The sequence below is a fragment of the Apodemus sylvaticus genome, chromosome 10 (genome assembly GCF_947179515.1).
Source record: "Apodemus sylvaticus chromosome 10, mApoSyl1.1, whole genome shotgun sequence".
NCBI classification, from domain to species: Eukaryota; Metazoa; Chordata; class Mammalia; order Rodentia; family Muridae; genus Apodemus; species Apodemus sylvaticus.
Genome location: NC_067481.1, coordinates 109697641 through 109716277, shown reverse-complemented (window position 1 = coordinate 109716277; position 18637 = coordinate 109697641). Strand labels below are relative to the sequence as shown.

The following is an 18637-nucleotide window of genomic DNA, read 5'->3' as shown; positions in this document are numbered from 1 at the left end:
AGAATACCTAGGGTTCAAATCCAATCTGGGCTACAGAGTGAATTCAAAACCAGTTTTGGCATTAGAAAAGAGGAGGAAGGAAGGAAGGAAGGAAGGAAGGAAGGAAGGAAGGAAGGAAGAAAGGAAGGAAGGAAGGAAGGAAGGAAGGGAGAAAGGAAGGAAGGAAAAGAAAAGAAAGAGAGAGAGAGAGAGAGAGAGAGAGAGAGAGAGAAAGAAAGAAAGAAAGAAAGAAAGAAAGAAAGAAAGAAAGAAAGAAGAAAGAAAGAAAGAAACAAACAAACAAACAAAGGGGAAAGACAGAATGCCCCTCTAGCTCTTGCAAACTTGCCTAGCATGTTTAAGGACATAGGTTCAACCCCTGGTACCACAAAGCAAACAAATCTACAAGAATATTTAAAAGTCAGTGATAAAGCAGTTTATACAGTTAGCACAACTGTAATAGACTTCCCAGCTAACTATAGAAAACAATTATTAAACATGAAAATATTTAAAAAATAAATTTGGGGAATCTGGAGAGATGGTTCAGCAGTTAAGAGCACTGAGTGCTCTTCCAGAGGTCCTGAGTTCAATTCCCAGCAACCACAGGGTGGCTTACAACCATGTGTAATTGGATCTGATACCCCCTTCTGGTGTGTCTGAAGACAGCTACAATGTGCTCATATATTAATTAATTAGCTAATTAATTAATAAGTCTATCTTTTTTAAAAAAGGTGAATTTGAAGTAGTGAGATGGCTCAGTAGACTGCCACCAAGTCTGATGATCTGAATTCAAGCCCTGAAACCATTACATGGTAGAAGGAAGAGTACCAATTTCCACAAGTTGTCCTCTAACCGCCACATGAGCACATTAAACACACAATAAACACATTGGGGTGGTTTAAACTAAAATGTCCCCAACAGGCTCATGTATTTGAATACTTGGTCACCAGCTGTTGTTGCCATCTTGAAGATGTTATGAAAACTTTATGAGATTTGACTTTGCTAAAAGAAGTCTATCACTAAGAGATAATTCCTATTTTGGCCATGTGCTGCTATGTTCCACAGCCCCACACCCTTGACATTATATTCTTCTGGAACCACAGTCAAAATAAATTCTTCTCTAAGTTGCATTTGGCCAAGGTATTTTATCACAGCGAAAGAAAACTAATACATGGATAAATATAACAAAAAAATTTAAATGAATTTACAATCCCAACAAAAAATTTACAAAGTCTTCTAGTGGAAACACATGTGGAAATAAACATAGTCTAAGAATTTGAATAGGCCACCATAAACCAAGTTAGAGTAAGAAAGGAAAAAAACTTGCACAACTTTTTTAAAAAGTAAAGGACTTTCTGTGCCTCTATTCTCTTATGGGGTGTAACCAAATTTCTTTGACAAACCAAACCCGTCCTCTAAGATTTTACTGTATCTCAATCCTATTCGTCCTCTACTGATCTGGACTCCTGACATTCTCACGTTGCCTCACAGTTTCTTCCATCATTAAACCCTTCCAAATTGGAGGGCAACTCTTCAAGACATGGAATGAGACAAAAGAAAGTGAAACCATATGATTTAAGACAGGACATTTATAGAGAAGTTAAACATTGTATGCAGCAAGGACACTCCTTAAATTGTGGGAGTAAACTACTCAAAACACCTTCAAGAAGTCCTTGAAACTCATTAGATTCACTAGGCTCCTCTTTTCCCAAGCATATGCATAATGTAAAGACTGCTGAGAGCTACTCTCACACATTCTGAGTTACCTAGAAGAGGCAGACACCAGCTAAAATGAATGCCCCCAGGGGGAGGGGGACGACGACTAGAAAGGACACCCCCAAATTGCTGAACTGCTATCAGGTTATAAAATGAAGCCCAGGTTTACAATTTTCATGAGCTGTCACCCGTCTGGGTGGCTTTACTGATATAGTGTCTTCTGAGTCATTTCTGCTTTATCACTAACTTTTAATTTAAATATTCTTGTAGGTTTGTTTGCTTTGTGGTCACTTTTGAGCCCCCCATAAAAAAATTTTTTTAAAAGCTAGGGTGGTGGTTCATGCCTGTAACCTCAGCACTCAGGAGGCTAAGACAGAAAGATCTCCAAGCCAAAGGTGAGATAACTGGAACATAAAAATATTTTTGCTGGAAAAATTCAATAATAATTCAAGTAATTTTAATTACAACTTTAAAAACTCAAAATGAAAGAAATATTATAGAACCAGGATATGAAAAAAATTACATACCTATTTAGTATACTTTGAAAGAGTAGATGCTGACATGAGAAAATTTAGTTGTTTGAAGAATGAAGTATGGCAAATATATCATCTATCTCTTTAAAAAACAGAAAGTGGGTTGCAAAGATGGCTCAGTTGTCAAGATCACTTGTTGCTCTTGCAGAGAACCTGGGTTCAGTTCCCAGCATTGGCATAGTGGCTAACAAGCATCTGTAACTTCAACTCCAGGTCATCTGACAGCCTCTTCTGACTTACTTGAACTCCAGGCACACAGGTGTACAGACATACATTCAGGCAAAGCATTCATGTATGTAAAATAACAAATCTTCAAAACATTTTAATAGCAAAACAAAAACTAAATTCTTCAAGTGTATACATATAAAAAAAAAAAACCCCTTTTGACCTAATATTCTAGTCTATTATTCAAGAGTTCCAAAGTGCCAATATGAACCTAAGCCAATAAAAATTCTTAAATTTTTTTCAAAAACTACATAGTTTGCCCATGGTTCTGAAGGATGGAGACAGATAGAAGAACATGAACTGGTCAGCAAAGTGTAGGGAGCAAAATACTCACAGAGGGGCTGAGGCGAAGGAGGAAGGCTAAATCTTCTGGGCAGAACCCCAGAGAGGCGCCAAGTCAGTGACCGATGAACAAGGAAGGTCAGTAGTAAGAAGTGGGACTGAAAACATCTGTCATAGCAAGAAGTCAAGAGAGAATGTCTAAAGTTGATAAACCAAAAACACAGACACTATAAACATATCATTTAGAAGCATGGAGTTAAATCCCCAGGAAATCTGAACCAAAAATATTTTATGAAAGCAGTTGTCCCTAGGGAGCAGCAACAACTTTTTAGTAGCAGTTTATTAGTAGAATTTTAGGTATTTAATTTTTAGCTTTTATTATTGGTAAATTATATTTTATTCATTTTGTCTGAATATACAACCAAAATTTTACTTATTAAGTCAGGGCAATAACTTATTTGACAGTGTTAGTCACCGACAAGATGTGGAATCAAACAAATCTACCGTAATTTGACCAGAATTCCTTTCTCCTAACAGAAACAAAAAATAGTATTGTTAGTAAATGTATCGTTTCAGTTATAAAACATTTGCTTATATGTGTATATGTGTATATATGTGTATACTAAAATGCTAGCCAAAATACCTTGCTGTTATTTTGTTTTATTTTATGAGACAGGGTGTCTGTGTGTATCTCTGGCTGTTCTAGAACTTGTTCTACAGACCAAGCTGACCTCAAACCCAGAGATCTGCCTATCTTTGCTTTCCCGAGTGCTGGGAAGACTTCCACTTCCACCTAGCCTACCTTACTGTTTCTATGATCAATTTAGCAGCCAGAGAAACCCCTATAAACCTAAATAAACAGGAAGGCTGTTTAAGAAGTGCACTGAGTAATGAATTTAACTCATGCACTAGACACTATTGTAAGTAAACTGATGACATTTAAATGTGGCTTGAGACCTGGCAGAACTTATGAGATTAAAAACAAAGTCCACTGTTAATTTTTATTAGAGCTAATAGGCTCTGGAGTGAGACTGTTTCCAAAGAAATCTGATGTTTTATTCCAACCATTTTGAAAGAGAGGAAATGTTTAACTTTCCTACTATTTCTGGATGCAAACATGGCAGGTGTTGATAGAGTGCACTTCACTAATCTTCTAATTACAGAATAAAAGAGATCAGAAGCCTTGGGGCAGGGAACTGAGGGCTTTCTTTGCATGACTTACATTCTAGTTAGTGACACTCTTTATGTCCTCGAATACGGTATCAATCCATAATTACAGGTGACCTTCTTAATCCAATATAGACATGACAAGACATACTAAGAACAGAAATGTAACATTGCTTGTACAATATAAACAAGTTATAAAATTTAATGTGGGTCAGTATAGAGTACTTATCTCTCACATGAGAGGCCTCAGTCCAATCCTCAGGAAAAGAGAAAAAGAAAAAAAAAAATATATATATATATATATGTATGTATGTATGTATGTATGTATATAAGCAAAGGTCATGTATCTGATAGATATAAAATTTTTTATCATACCAATTTTATAAATGATTTTAAATTCTTTACAGAATATCCACAGGGAACAAAGTTACAATCCTCAGATTATGTCATGAGGTATCATTTTAAATTGGCTAATTACTATTTTCATGTGTAAACACTTGTGAGGGGAAAACCCCACATTCTCTCCAAATATAAATGTGACCACTTGGCCACCTAATTAATAGCTGATGCCAAATAATAATGAAACTCTGTCTAAAATAACTGGCACAAAGCCAAAAGCAGACAAAGCAATTATATAAAATGGTTCATCAGAATACTAGAAAAGCCATGATTTAAATAAAAATGAATATAGGTTTTATTAGCATGAATGAAAAGAAAATTAGACCTTTTTCTTTAACATATTCCTTTAAATTCAAGTGTGATCTAACATCGCTGCCTCTAAATTAAGTTAACTTTTTCCTGTTTGAAGGCTTCTCTAACTTGGTGAAGGGAGGCTTTGAAAAATACACCTGGTAGACTGGAGAGCGAGCTGTTTGCAAACACATCATGCCAGATTTGAACACAGTATTTACTTAAAACTTAACTAAGCCGGTTATTTTCAGTTTGGATATCATAAAAAACAATTTTCAGTTTTATCTCTGTTGGTGATGTTTTGTTCATGATGGAATGTCTAGAAGACAAATTTTCTCAATAATGTTTTTTCTTCCTTTCCTTTTGAGGTATTTATAAAACCAAAAACAATTATTTCTAGGTACTTAATTCCACCCTCCAGGGCATGAAGTATGTCTGTTATCATACAGAACACCTAGATTGCTTTTAAACTCAATGATAATTAAGGAACATCAAAGTAAACCCAAGCTGTTTCACAGGGAACCTGCACCTATCATCTTCTGGCTACTGAATGACAAATTTCTTGTCCCCTGGAGTTCCACCAAGAGTTGTTAGCTGATTTTTCCCCTCCCCTAAACAATAGAATGTTCTTTCTTAACATAGCCTTTACTCTTTTAGGGATCAGATAAGTCTAAGCTTTAAATGTAAACCACTGAAGGCAAAGAAAGCAAGGCCAGACACATGCAGCTACAGAAAACTTAAAAGCTCTTCCATGGCCAAGGCAAAAGAAGCAATGAGCAGAAGGAAAGATAACTCACAGAATGAGAGGAAAACATTTAAATTTCTGATATGACAGTAATATCCAAAATATATAAAGAACTCCTAAAACTCAAAAACTAGCAAAACCTATGTAATCCAATCTTAAAACGGACAAAATATCAAAAAGGGTCCTATGTCTACCTATCACACTCAACCCAAGAGAGCTGAGGCCAGAGGATAAATGGAAGCTACAGCTGGCTCAAGTCCATAACAGCTACTAGAGAGACTGAGGCAGAAGGATGGGAAATCCATGGGTCTAAAGCCAGCCTACGCAACTTCGTAAGACTTTGTCTTGAAATAAAACACATAGGAGCTGGACACACAGCTCCGTGGTAGAGTGATTATCTCAATGGCTGAGGTCCTAGATCTAATATCAGTACTGGTAGGTGGGAGGCTAAAAAGGAGCATCATTCCATCCCTAGATTTCAAGGCCAGTAGAGACAACAAAACCACAGAAGAGATATGTCACCTCACAGTTGTTATCACCATATTTATCATAAAATAACAGCAGGCATTGGTGACAACATGGACACACAAAATACAACACATAGATACTCTTGGCAAGAGCATAAAATGGTACAAATGTTATTAACCCCACCCCCAAAAAGGCAATTTCTCAAACTACAAAAGGCAGACTACCACATGGTATGATCCAGCAACCCTACGTAATAGTGTTATCCAGAAGGACTGAAAGAAGGAGGGAAAGAAACGCAGGGGTAAAGTGAGACCACGTTTTGGGGTTTGGTTTTTGTTTGTCTGGTTGGTTGGTTTTGCTTTATTTTTGACAACATTCCAAAACTGAGAACAAGGAAAATATTATGTAAGTTGGACTTCATCAAAATTAAAATGATAGACAGTGTTAGGAATGTTTCTGAGGGCCACTGTTGCTCACTGTCACTAGTATTGAGTTAACATTTAACATGTAATAACATCTTGTCTGGAAAAAAACATTCTTAAACTTCTTTCAAAAAATTTTAAATTGTTTCAAAGGGCATCAAAAATATAAGAAGACAGCTCACTGAATGGGAGAAAGTATTTGCAAATCTTGAATCAGATAGAGGATTGTAACCACACCGTATCAACAGCTTTTATACCTCAACTATAAAAAGACAATCTAGGGGAAGTGAATACCTCAGCAGGTAAAGGTGTTTGCCACCAGGCTTGAAATCCTGAGTTCAACCCCTGAAACCCACATGGTAAAAGAGAGTCAACATGCAACACGGGACACATAGTCCTAACTTTTACCACATATGTATTTTTTAAGACCACAAGAGGTTTTTTTGGTTTTTGGTTTTGGTTTGTTTTTCTGAAGACAACTCAAATGGACAAAAAGAAGGCCACATGATCCAACAATTCTTCTTAAAGGTATACATCCAAGAGAAATAAAAACATCTGACACTCTCCCAAATAAAGTTCTCAGCAGCATTATGCATAATAGTAAAAAATCCATAAATTGATGATGCTAAAAGAAACCGTGTATCCTTATAATGGGGTATTATTAATGTACATTTTAAAGGGTGATTACATGGTGGTATGTGAGGTATCTCACAATAAAGCAGTTAAAACTAAACCACTAGGACTTATATCACCAAGCAGTTGTGGGGAGGCAGCCATAGAGATTACCAAACTGGTTGTTTGGCTAATAGGAATGAGCAGGCAGTGCCACAAAGAGAAGGAAGTGTATGCACAGAAACGCCGTAACTGAAGCCATTATAGTGTATGCTCACTTTAAACTCTGCTTTCCAAGGCAGACATCCCCAAACACTGAGTGGGTCAAGATTAGACACCAGAACCAATGGCATTCATGGTGATTCCCTGCCTTCTCCTCAACAATGAGGCTGAGCTGGGTGGCTAGTGAACCCCAGGGACCTGCCTGTCACTGCCTTCCCAGCCCTGAGAACAGCAGTGAAAGGTGCCATGCTGGCTGGCCCATTATACATGTTGGGGAGCAAGGTCAAGTCTTCATGCTCCTGTGGGAGGCGCTCTACCAACTGAGCTCTCTTTCAGCTCTGAGAGTTCATTATGATGTTTAAAATGAAATCTTTTCCACTCTACATATCCAAGTATTTGTCTTTATTATTATGTGAAAGTGACCTGTAATCATTCCTCTTCTCCTCCATATTACAGCAAGCATGAAAACACATGTATAAAAACCAGGTGATAGCCACACTGTGCTATGGCAGCCACAGCAAAGCAGGAGCACAAGGAGATTCACGTGCTCCATTTTAAAACCAGATTTATAAAACATACAAATCCCTGTTAAAACATTTTTCACGATTTTGCAGTGAAATTGTAAAAATTATGAGAGGTAAGTAACATAATCATTCACATATCTTTATTCCATACAAAAATATTTGTAATGCACCATAATAGTCATCAGAAATAACATTTTCCCCTCCGAGGTTAAAGGAGAAAACAAGACTTTCATTCCTGTCGAAGGTATTCAATTTTCCCCTCAAATGAAGTTTAGATGAAAACAATGGGACTGACAAGCTCCACAAGGCAGATCTTGGCAACTCTCAACTCCGTCTATCTCCTTGGCTGGTTAAGCAAAATTCCTTCACTAACTGTTGGTTTTCGCAATAACTCCTACAAAGCTCATTGCTGCCTCTGTCAGCCTATCCCCCATGTTGCGCATTTATTCCTGGGATGCATATCAACATGTGGCACATGTCCTTGACATGCACAGAAGAGCTGCACCCCAGGACAGCAGCATGCACGACAATAGTCTCCACTCTTGCTTCTTTGTGGTTGCTGGGATGTAACGGAGAAATCTAATAACTGTGACAGTGGGGCCTTTCGGGTTCTCCTTGCCTTTGCAGACAGGGAAGCTGCACAGACGCTAATGAAAGGTTAAATGAATAGGGATAGCTGACAAGACATACAATAAAGAAGGAGCTTGGTAATCCACAGACACTGAGCAGAGATCCTTGGCTCAAGCAGAGAAAGGACAGCACATTGCCGAGTCACAATATTTAAAACAGCTTGCTATACACAGAGGCTGTGTGTCTGGGTACACGTCTGGCTTTGGACTAAGGGGAAAAAAGATACTAAAAAGGAATTTCAGTATGGGGCACTTTTGGCAAATGTTAAGGTCATAATAAGAGAAAAATGTTTTTGTGTGGGCTGTTACATCTCTGTACTAAACACACAAAGAACAGGGACAGTGAACTCATGAACCCCAGGTCCAGGACAATACTGTACATTTTGATAAGTCTTAAATCCTGTATGTAGAAGACAGACTTGACGTGATTCTCACTGGTTACACACACATGCAGTGACTCATTTAGCAGGTCCACATCCTGCCTTCCATGTGGAGGGATCCCTGATACTGGAGTTCTGGTCCTTAGCTTGTGTAATCGGTTACACTTCAACTGAAATCCGCAAGTATCTTGGACTCTGTAAAACTGCCAGCAGTTGCTATAAAGAACTTACCAGGCTGGCAATTTGTAAATTTCAAAACAAAGACCTTATAATTTCAAGGGGCTACAACTGTGAAAGCGCTTTAACCAGAACTCTTGGTTGCAAAGCTTAGCTTTGGCCTGTCTCCCCACACCTTCAAGGTTGTATTTCTGTAGGAACAAATCCTAAATCAGTAGACCAAAACAATTTAAATTACTGCTGGAAAAGTGAAAATGCTCCAGAATGTCTAAGAAACTGCAGTAAAAAGGACAAAATTTACATTGTCATATACATAATTTCTAAAGAAAATGGTACACTTCTGTTTTGGCAACAACTTTTAAAATGACATGTCTGTATTACTGCTCTTATGCATATTCATGAGTTAGAATATAGGCTCACAACAAATGGTAAAGGAATACTGAGAACGTGTTTTAAAACAAGGGAGGCTCTTTGAACACCCAAATTAAATTATAGCTGAACTTTTGAGTGGACTGAGGGTTCTAATAAGCAACAAATAAAGACTTTTATTGGCTAGCAACACAATGAGAGCTACTGTGCTAAGAAGACAAATCTGGGCAGTTTATATCCCTGGATATAAGATTTACTTAAATGGTAAATAAATGTCACAGTAACATCCCTAAAAAGTAATATGTAAATAATGAAGATCAATCACCATCACTGATTATTTAATACAAACATATCACAAATGTTACTGGTTGGACTGATTAACAAATGCCAAACAGGAAGTAAGAAAACATTCAACTCTGATGTCTAAATGTAGCTTATTTACTGATTAAAAATATACCAAGTTTTAAAATGATTTGCCTTCTATGGTGACAACACAAAGCTTCCTTCTTTTGAAGGAAAGTTTTCTCCATAATCTGGAGTTGTATGCAGAACTACTTGGAAACATCATCCACAGGGAGAAGTAGCTGTCTCGTGACCTGGAGTAGGGTAGCGTGCTCCTCAGTGGCTGGATGGGAAGCTGCTTTTAATGGCACCTGGAAGGTGGGCCTGACAACCTGAGAAGGGCTCCTTCAGCTGGCACACTGGCTACACAGTCTCAAACACTCAGAATGTTTGGTTGCACCTTACAGCATTCAAATCACCTACAAGGTAGTCCTAGAAAGCTTAGCTGATTCCTTAACTGTTTTCAATGGAAATTCTGTTGCTTTCACCACTGTGTGTATGTGTGTGTGTGTGTGTGTGTGTGTGTGTGTGTGTGTGTGTTCGTGTGTGTCATGTGTCACCTCCAAGCCTAAACTCTAAGCCAGTTATTGTGCAACATTCTGACTGCCAGAGTTCTTTTTTTAAAAACCATAAGTATATCTAATAAAATCATGAGGCTCCCTCTAGCTCTTTAGAGAGCTTACTAACCAGCTATACTATGTAACTCCTGACCAGCAAGAGATGTTGCAGGAGAACAGCCGTTTTCAACTCTGTTTCTTGACAGGATGCAGATGGTAAATGAGACCATCTGCAGAGGAATTCAGAAAGCACCGCTCCTTTATACATTCATCACGTTAAGACTATTAATTGCTCCCAACCTAAGCTTTATGTACAAGGGCTCTATAGTGAAACTGTAACCTGTATCAACTATGCTCACCTTGTATAAAATGAATTTTAATCTCAAAAACCAACATGTAAGCATTTCAAAGAAACCCAACTTGTAACCCGCTCTCAATTTTAAAAGCCTACCTTTAAATTTAAAAAGGAAAACCTCAGAGGAGAGAATAACCTGATCTATGAACAGGGTGTCTGTGGAATTTATGTAAAACAAAGATACTGATGGTAATTCATAGAAAAAATCTTCATGCACCATAATAATTATACACAATCCTGTTAATGACTTTTTATTGTTTAATCTTTTCAGCAATTCAGTATTGAATATTTGGGAATTGTACTTATTTAGAAGACTATAAATAACATAGTTGCAATATGCCATTGATGTTTTGTCCGTCTTCCAATAGCCATAAAAGCCACTATTACCCTGGCAGGTCAGGCCAAGCAAGTGAGTGCGAGCATTGCTAAATCAAACTCTTCATCCTTGCTGAAGCCACCTTTCAAACATTTACAAAATATTTAAAATAGCCCTGAGGCTTAACTCTAAATTTAAAGTAAGGGAAACCGCTAGCTTCATCACCTACTTTGGACTCCCTTAATCTAGGAAATATTCCCAGGAACAACAAAAAAGAATAGCTCCCTCTCCTCTCCCACCCCCCCCTTTTTTTTGCCAATGTCCAATTTCTTCTTTTCTGAACAGCTGTATTATCCAACTTAAGTTGCTCTGCTAATTTCAGTCCCTCAAGGACTAACTTGGAAGGCAAATAAAATACAAGAAAAGATCAATTTGCTGGGAAAGATCAAATGAGAAAACTGTGGGGACAGCACCAGGTCAGCGCATGGAGAACTAAGCAGACCTGTTCTTCATTAACTGCAGCTCTCTGGGGACATCACACACTACCTGTCCGTGGGCTTTATTGAACCATCTAACCTGCCTCTCTGTTCCATTCTTCTGGGTCCAAGTGAATCATATCCTGCTGCTGACAAGTTAGCAGGGGACTTCGGCTGCAACATGAAAGCACTTTTCTTTCTTGTCTAAATCAGGCAGATTTTTGAAATGACAACACAGCACTGACTCATGACATGGCAAGATGAAATGAGAGGACTGGGCCGGTCTTGGAGCTCCGCAGATAAAAGTAATCAAATGACACTCATGGAATGCAAATTGACATTCTTGACTGCAGCAATTGCACAACCAAGAAACATCCCTGACAGCAAGCAAGATTAGGACAAAATGTTATGTAAAGCACTGAACTCAGAAACTCTCACTTGAAAATTCAAACTGTAATACTTACATTTTAATATAGCAACAGTCAGCCCTGCTTTTTGCCTGCTCCTTTTTGTAATCACATATCCCTTCCTGACAGATAACTCACATCTCAGGCAGAAGAGGGTAAGTCAGGTATTAGCAATACACTACTACTATTAATATTTCCTCAATATTTTTAAAAGTCACATGAGGTTGGTTTTTACCCAAAGTTTTATATACAAACCCAACTTAATATTCTCAGAGGATTAGGGGGTCAAGGCATTTCAGACATGCTTCCAGAAAGATCCTCTACACAAAGTTCACATTCAGGTTTGCTAGCCCTTCCCTCAGGTGAAGACATTCCTATGCTTTGGTAAAGTAATTAGCAGTCTGGATTTTAAATCCACTGCTCTCCGGGAACAGAAAGAGTACCTACAACTCAGAACTTCATTAAAACTGAACAAGTTTAAATGAAACAGCTACAAATATGATATAAAATACAGAGCCTTTAAGGGCTCACAAAGGATTCTCGTGTGGATGATTCCAAAGAGCGAAAGGAAGTTCTATCAAACTTACACAAGGCTTAGTCTAGAGGAAAAGTTCAGAGCAGAAACACTTAGTGTCAGAAATAAATTCCACCTAAAGCATGTGTGTCTGTGCACAAAACCATCTAAACGTGCAGAATAGAAAACGGTGGGAGACAAATGGACTTAGCCACCGCTCAGTGATTAGTATATGGGAACAGCTCTGTTCACAAATAGTAACACTGGCCAGGGGAAGAAAAGGCATGCAACTGGCTTTTATAATGTTCTGTAAAATGCCGTTACAAGAAATTCTCCAGCTCTAAGCAGATACATTTCATATTTTGTTTTGATCCCTCACTTAAACACAGGATCCAACAACTACAAGTGTTCAAGAAGTACTTAAAAATTAATAAAACAGGTCACTTTCTGCCACTATAATCCTGGGTACACAGGACTATTTTATGATGTCTTTTGTACATCAGTTTTACAACAGCTTGACTCTAGGGTAAATGGGATGCATCATAAATCGCACGCTGCTTTCAAAACCTCTTTAATTTCTGTCAGCATTACTGTAACCGCAGTCCTAGGTGCATTTTGTACGTGTGTGTGTGTGTGTGTGTGTGTGTGTGTGTCTGAATTTGACAGTACCATCTCCTACATTCCAGTTGTGACTTTGATCTCTGAAACAAGAGATGTCACATCAGGGGGAAGGGAAGGGGGAAAAATGTCAACCTGCTAACACCCCGTTTCTTATACATCCCATGTACACAGGACCCACTCTGTATCTGAGCCCCCAAGTGGGGCTAACAACAGCGACACTGGGTGGTAGGGAACTCCAAGAAAAAGCGTGGTCAAGCCCCATTTCTAACAAATGAGCTCCCAAAAGCAGACAGTGCTTCCCAGGTGCAGAGAAGCCAGTCCTTCCAGGGGGTGTGCTGGAGTCTCCCTGTGCTGTGCCATCCTGTTTCCTCCACCACTTGGCACTTACAAGTAGTTGGGGTTTGTTTGTTTGTTTGTTTGTTTGTTTGTTTTTTAATCTTTGCCTCATCCCACTGGAGATTCCGTCTAGTTTTGTCCTGAGCTCAAACACCACTGTATTTTTTTTTAATTCTGCCCCCCTTTCACGTCTCAAATCCTTCCGTCCATTCGGCATGTATGTAAACGCAGTGAGCCGTCTGCTTCAGAACCGCACTTCAGGAAAGCACACACGTGTCTGTCTAGCAGGATATGACTGGCCACATCTGCGTCCTCCGCAGCCGCGCCGGCATCGCTGCGGTCCCCACGCAGGCCGTGCCTGGGCCCCCTGCACCCTCCCTCCCCAGTGCCCGGCCGCCGCTCGGGGCTCTGCTCGGGGCTCTGAACAGGCCGGCAAGTTGGGAAAGTTGCCGCGGGATCAGGCAGCTCTGTGTATCCCCGGTCCCCGCATCCCGCGCCCTCTGGAGTCCCCAACTGCCCGCCGCTCACCTAAGGCGCGGGGAAGCCCTCGCACCCGTCTGCCCGCCCACCCGCCCGCAGCCGCCTCAAAAACTTGGGGCCAAGTTGAGGGGTGGGGGTGGATTTCGGGAGCGCCGCCGGCTGCCCGCCTCTTCGCGGGGAGCGCCAGCGGCTGCCCGCCTCATCGCGCCGCACTAGAGGAGAACGCAGCCCTCCATGGCCCCCGGGGCGTCACGCCCGGCTCTGTTCCCACCCAGTGCAAACGCAAGAGGAGAGGAGGTGGAAACTTCTTACCATCTCGGCAAGCTGGTCCTCAAGTGCAGCCCCCACCTCTTGGTCTCCTCTTAGCGGCCGCACCCCTCGGCCGCCTCAGCTCTCCACTCGGCCTGCTCCCTCCCTGCCTGGCCGCTCCGGGCCGTGCTCGCTGCCCGCGCCACTCCCCACCCGCCCACGCGCGTGCACTCTCGCCTCGGCCCCTCAGCACTCAGGTGACTGATTTACACCCGCGCCCAGGGTCGCACTCGCTCCCTCTAGCTCAGAGTTGTCCCGGGAGGGGGGCTGCTGGCAAGGCGAAAGAAAGCCGCAGTGCGCGTGCGCCAAAGCCGCAGTGCGCGTGCGCCAAAGCCGCAGTGCGCGTGCGCCAAAGCCACAGTGCGCGTGCGCCAAAGCCACAGTGCGCGTGCGCCAAAGCCACAGTGCGCGTGCGCCAAAGCCACAGTGCGCGTGCGCCAAAGCCACAGTGCGCGTGCGCCAAAGCCACAGTGCGCGTGCGCCAAAGCCACAGTGCGCATGCGCCAAAGCCACAGTGCGCATGCACCAAAGCCACAGTGCTCATGCGCCAAAGCCACAGTGCGCTGTGAAAACGTCTTCTCTCTGGCCTGTGCATGTAAAACCCCAGATTTCCCACCTGTCTTAGCCTCTCCTTTATATGTGTTCAGGCGTGGTTCCATCTATGAAGTGAAGATGGCGATGTGTGTGTGGGGGATGACGTGTGCTCTCCGTCATGTGTGAAGTTCTGTGGTGTACGTGTGCTTCAGAGTGTCATGCTTATCAACCTTGTGGGTTCCAGAGCCCACATTATGGAAAAAAATTACAAAAAAGCTGAACCCCAAGAGGAGAAAATCTCTGTTAATATCGGTTATCCTACTAAAAAGTCTTGAGAAACTGTGAGTTCTTGCCATCTCAGAAAGCAGACTGACTTAAACACCTATCATTACAATGTCCAAAACAAAGGTACCACTCCTTGTCTACCGGGGTGGTAGATGAAAATCCATGCTGAGCCTCGGGAAAGGAAGCTGAGCTGGACTCTCCCACCAAAGAAACAACTACCTCCACAAGGCAAGTATGGGCATTCCATGGGGAGGAAGAGGTCCACCTCCCGATTTTCATCTGGCCTTGCTCCCATGTATCAAGTTAATGTTTTAGCTCAGTGAAAGTAATTACCAGCCAGGCTCTGCAATCCATCATTCACCCTGGGCATTCCTGCTGATTCTTTCTTTGGTCTCTAGGACCCAAGAATCTCTTCTGTTGATCTGTAAGTGCAAAGGAAAGGTTTGGTTGTTACTAGTTTCTTGCTATTCTAAATTTCTGCCAAGTAATTAGACTAGAAAATGAACTATTTTCAAGTTTTTTAATTGAAGCTATGGGGGTTAGAGTAGTCATAGCCTCTAACAAAAATAAGATTAAAACCATACATCTTTGATGCCCCTCCTCCCACACACACACCTCTTCCAAGTAGAATGGACAAATGTAATCTGACTCTAGACAGTGAGCTCAGGGACTTGATCCAAATCACCCTCCTTCTAATTTAGGTCATTTGGCAAGAATACCTTAGTAAATTAGCAAACTGCATATAAATTTACAAAAGGTATTCCTATATCCTCATATCATCCAAAAGAAAAGCATTATTGGAATCCTCACTGCATAGACAATGAGTGGAAAGTTCAGAGGTTAGATGCACTATCCCCAGGAACACATTTCACAGGTTACAAAACAAATTTACCCACTCAAAACATTAGGCTTCTATACATCGTTCTACTTAACTATAATACAGGACAGCTTACATGAGTTCTAACCAGGAGTAATATACAAAATTGATTAGCTCTTTGGCGTTCATCACACAGTAGGCATTGTTTATTTTACATACTCCACTAAACTACAGACGTGACAAAGGCATTCTAAAATTCCCCCTCAATGCTGCCTACCATGCAAGTCTATTTCCTTTACATAAGTACATTGATTAGCAATATAAATACAAGTAAATATAATAAATTTATAGATACATATGTATGCATATAATATATAAAAGACCTATGTCGTAATAATCACAGTAATGGTAAGTTAAAATACATCAGTTTAAAACATTCTGTTTTTGGTGATCAGAAACCCTATGGATATAGGATCTGTGGCTATACACACTACCAATCTAAACATCAAATGGCTGTGTGTGACAGCTAGCTTGTTCAGACACTGCTTCATTTGACAATGGACCATGAGAACACGGTGGTCCCACAGACTGACATGAAGCAATTTTTATAAAATGATCTAATGTACACATAGTTGAAAAAGAAAAAAAAGAAACTGAAGGACAAGAAAACAAAGGCCTTATTGTTGGAGCAAAATATTGATGGTAAATTATCTGCTTACAAATAAATCTATGATTAAAAGGAAGAAGGAGAGAAACCAGAAAAACTACTACAGACACATTTGTGCCTGAGGAGGAGGCAGTCCTCAGAAGGGCTTGAGAGACGGTGCTAAGCAAATGGGCATCTTCATCTTGTCACACCCACGGACGACTTTCCAGGATGACAAGATATGATCCTGACATTGTTTAGACTTCAGCTCTTATATTAGCTTTTAATCAGAAAAAGGTTTTAAATGAAAAATGTCTTGACAACAGTCAAATAATCTTGTACAATGTATCCATATATTAATCTAAGTATAAGATTCAAACATTTAAAAATAAGTTTTATAAAATGCAAAGATTCAGTAACTTGATTAATTACTAAAGAACTACCCAGTACTCCCAGAGCTCCGAGGGACTAAACCACCAACCAAAGACTACACATGGAGGGACCCAGGGCTCCAGATGCATATGTAGCTGAGGATGGCTTGTTGGACACCAAAGGGAGAAGAGCCCTTGGTCCTGAGAAGGCGAGATGTTCTAGTATAGGGGAATGATAGGACAGGGAAGAGGGAGTGTGTGGTTGGTGAGCAGGGGGAGGGGGGAAGGGTTAGGGAGTTTTGGGGGAAAGCAGAACCAGGAATGGGGACAACATTTGAAATGTAAATAAAGAATACAACTAATTAAAAAACCGAACTAAGTGCAGAGAGCTTACAAAGTCTACAGTAGTTTGTTATAATGCCCCAGGTCCTCAAAGTCACACACCATTCACTCACCAACTCACCACGGCTTTAGGTTTGTAAACTCCACTCATAGAAGTGCACCCTATGTATGCTTGATTTTCAGCATCTCTACTGTGTTCTTTTTGTATCTTTTCTGTGTTCAGATGTTTTTAAATATAAAAATATCTGTTCCGGTTGGCTACAATATGCAGAACAGAAATACGCTGTATAGTCTTGTGACTTAGGAGCAAGATAATGTATCACATAACTTTAAGGAATAGGCCACACCATCTAGGACTGTGAAGACTATTCAGTGATGTTCACATAACAATTCAATCTAAATGTCCTGGCATGTTCCTGAGGTTTAGCGACATGAGAGCACAAATAACACCACACCTCTCTTTGTCATTGAATGAAACCAAGGCACCAGGATCTACAAACAGAACAAGCAACATCTTCTTTGGTGTATAAAAATTAACTTCATTACACATACTATTTTTCTTATTTCCACTCTGTATAATTATACACAACCTGAAAGGTGTGCTAAAAAGGAAGAAGTCAGCCGTAATCCCAGAAATGAGAGCTGCTGAGATCTGCTTTTCCTCCTAGCCATTTCCTCTGATAGACTATTCAAAATACTTCCCTTCCCACAGAAAGCTGGAATACTATCGTGATGGACAGTAGTAAGATAGATAACACAGTCTAGAAGAAATGGATTTCATTGCACTTACAGCATTGGTTCAAACTCCTAACTAAAGAAACAAGGCAAACTGGAGGATCTATGTATTAAACTCCTTTGGAAAACTAAGAAAGGAGGCAACCTAACTACTCAAGTGTGACACCCATAAAACAAGAATAAATAAGAATCTACAGTGAGTACAGAGAGGTACCCCCTGTTGGAATTGGTTTTGTTCCTCAAAACCAGTTTTTTACTTTCTATTTTAGCATTGAAACTATAAACTCTTAATTATTTTATCAATGAGAAACTTAGCTCAGTCCCAAAAGTGGGGGTGGGCATAAAAAGTCCTCTTTTCTTCTCAAAATTACTGTCAGAGAACACGAAGGAAATACTACCTAAGTGTAGCACGTACGCCTTTTCCCCCTTCTTGCACAGCTATGTAGCCTTAGCCCTCTAGTACATGAAACAAATAACTTACAAGGAAGGTCAAGTGCAGAGTGATCAGCTCTGCACATGTGAAAATGGACTTCAACGGAACCAGTGGCCTGCAGTGATAGGAGCCCCTGGGACACAAATGTGTTTTAAACATTTTCATTGATCATGTATGTATGTCAAATGTACCTGTTTAAAACACACTCATATAGAAGAAAAATGCTTTTTGTACTACTTACCACTGAGTAAACAAACACAAGTTTTAAATAATTTTCAGTGCAACAGACCTGGAATTTTATTCACCACAGCCTAGTGATTTTAAACGTCCTGTGACCCTCTTAAGTGCTGCCAACATCAACATCTGGTACCTGCACAAAGAAAACAGATTCTAAAGGATTCTTCAGAAACCTTTCAATTTCATCATATGCTTAATATGTTTCTAAGATTTTTTCTCTTCTTTCTGATACAGCAAAACATAAGTACTTTTTTAAAAAAAGTAAGAAACTGTTCTAAGAGATAGCTGAAGGTTGAAAAAATAAGTATCTGAAATCGAGTTGTTGCTTATTTCTTCACCCCTCTAAAGAGTTTATAAACAGGGATCTTAAAAAAATAAAAACTA

General features: G+C 40.2%; 1 pseudogene; it reads right to left on the bottom strand.

Moving 5' to 3' along the window:
• LOC127695225 (ubiquitin-conjugating enzyme E2 G1-like) overlaps nucleotides 1–18637 on the bottom strand; it is a 72937-nt pseudogene that overhangs the window by 38046 nt on the left and 16254 nt on the right.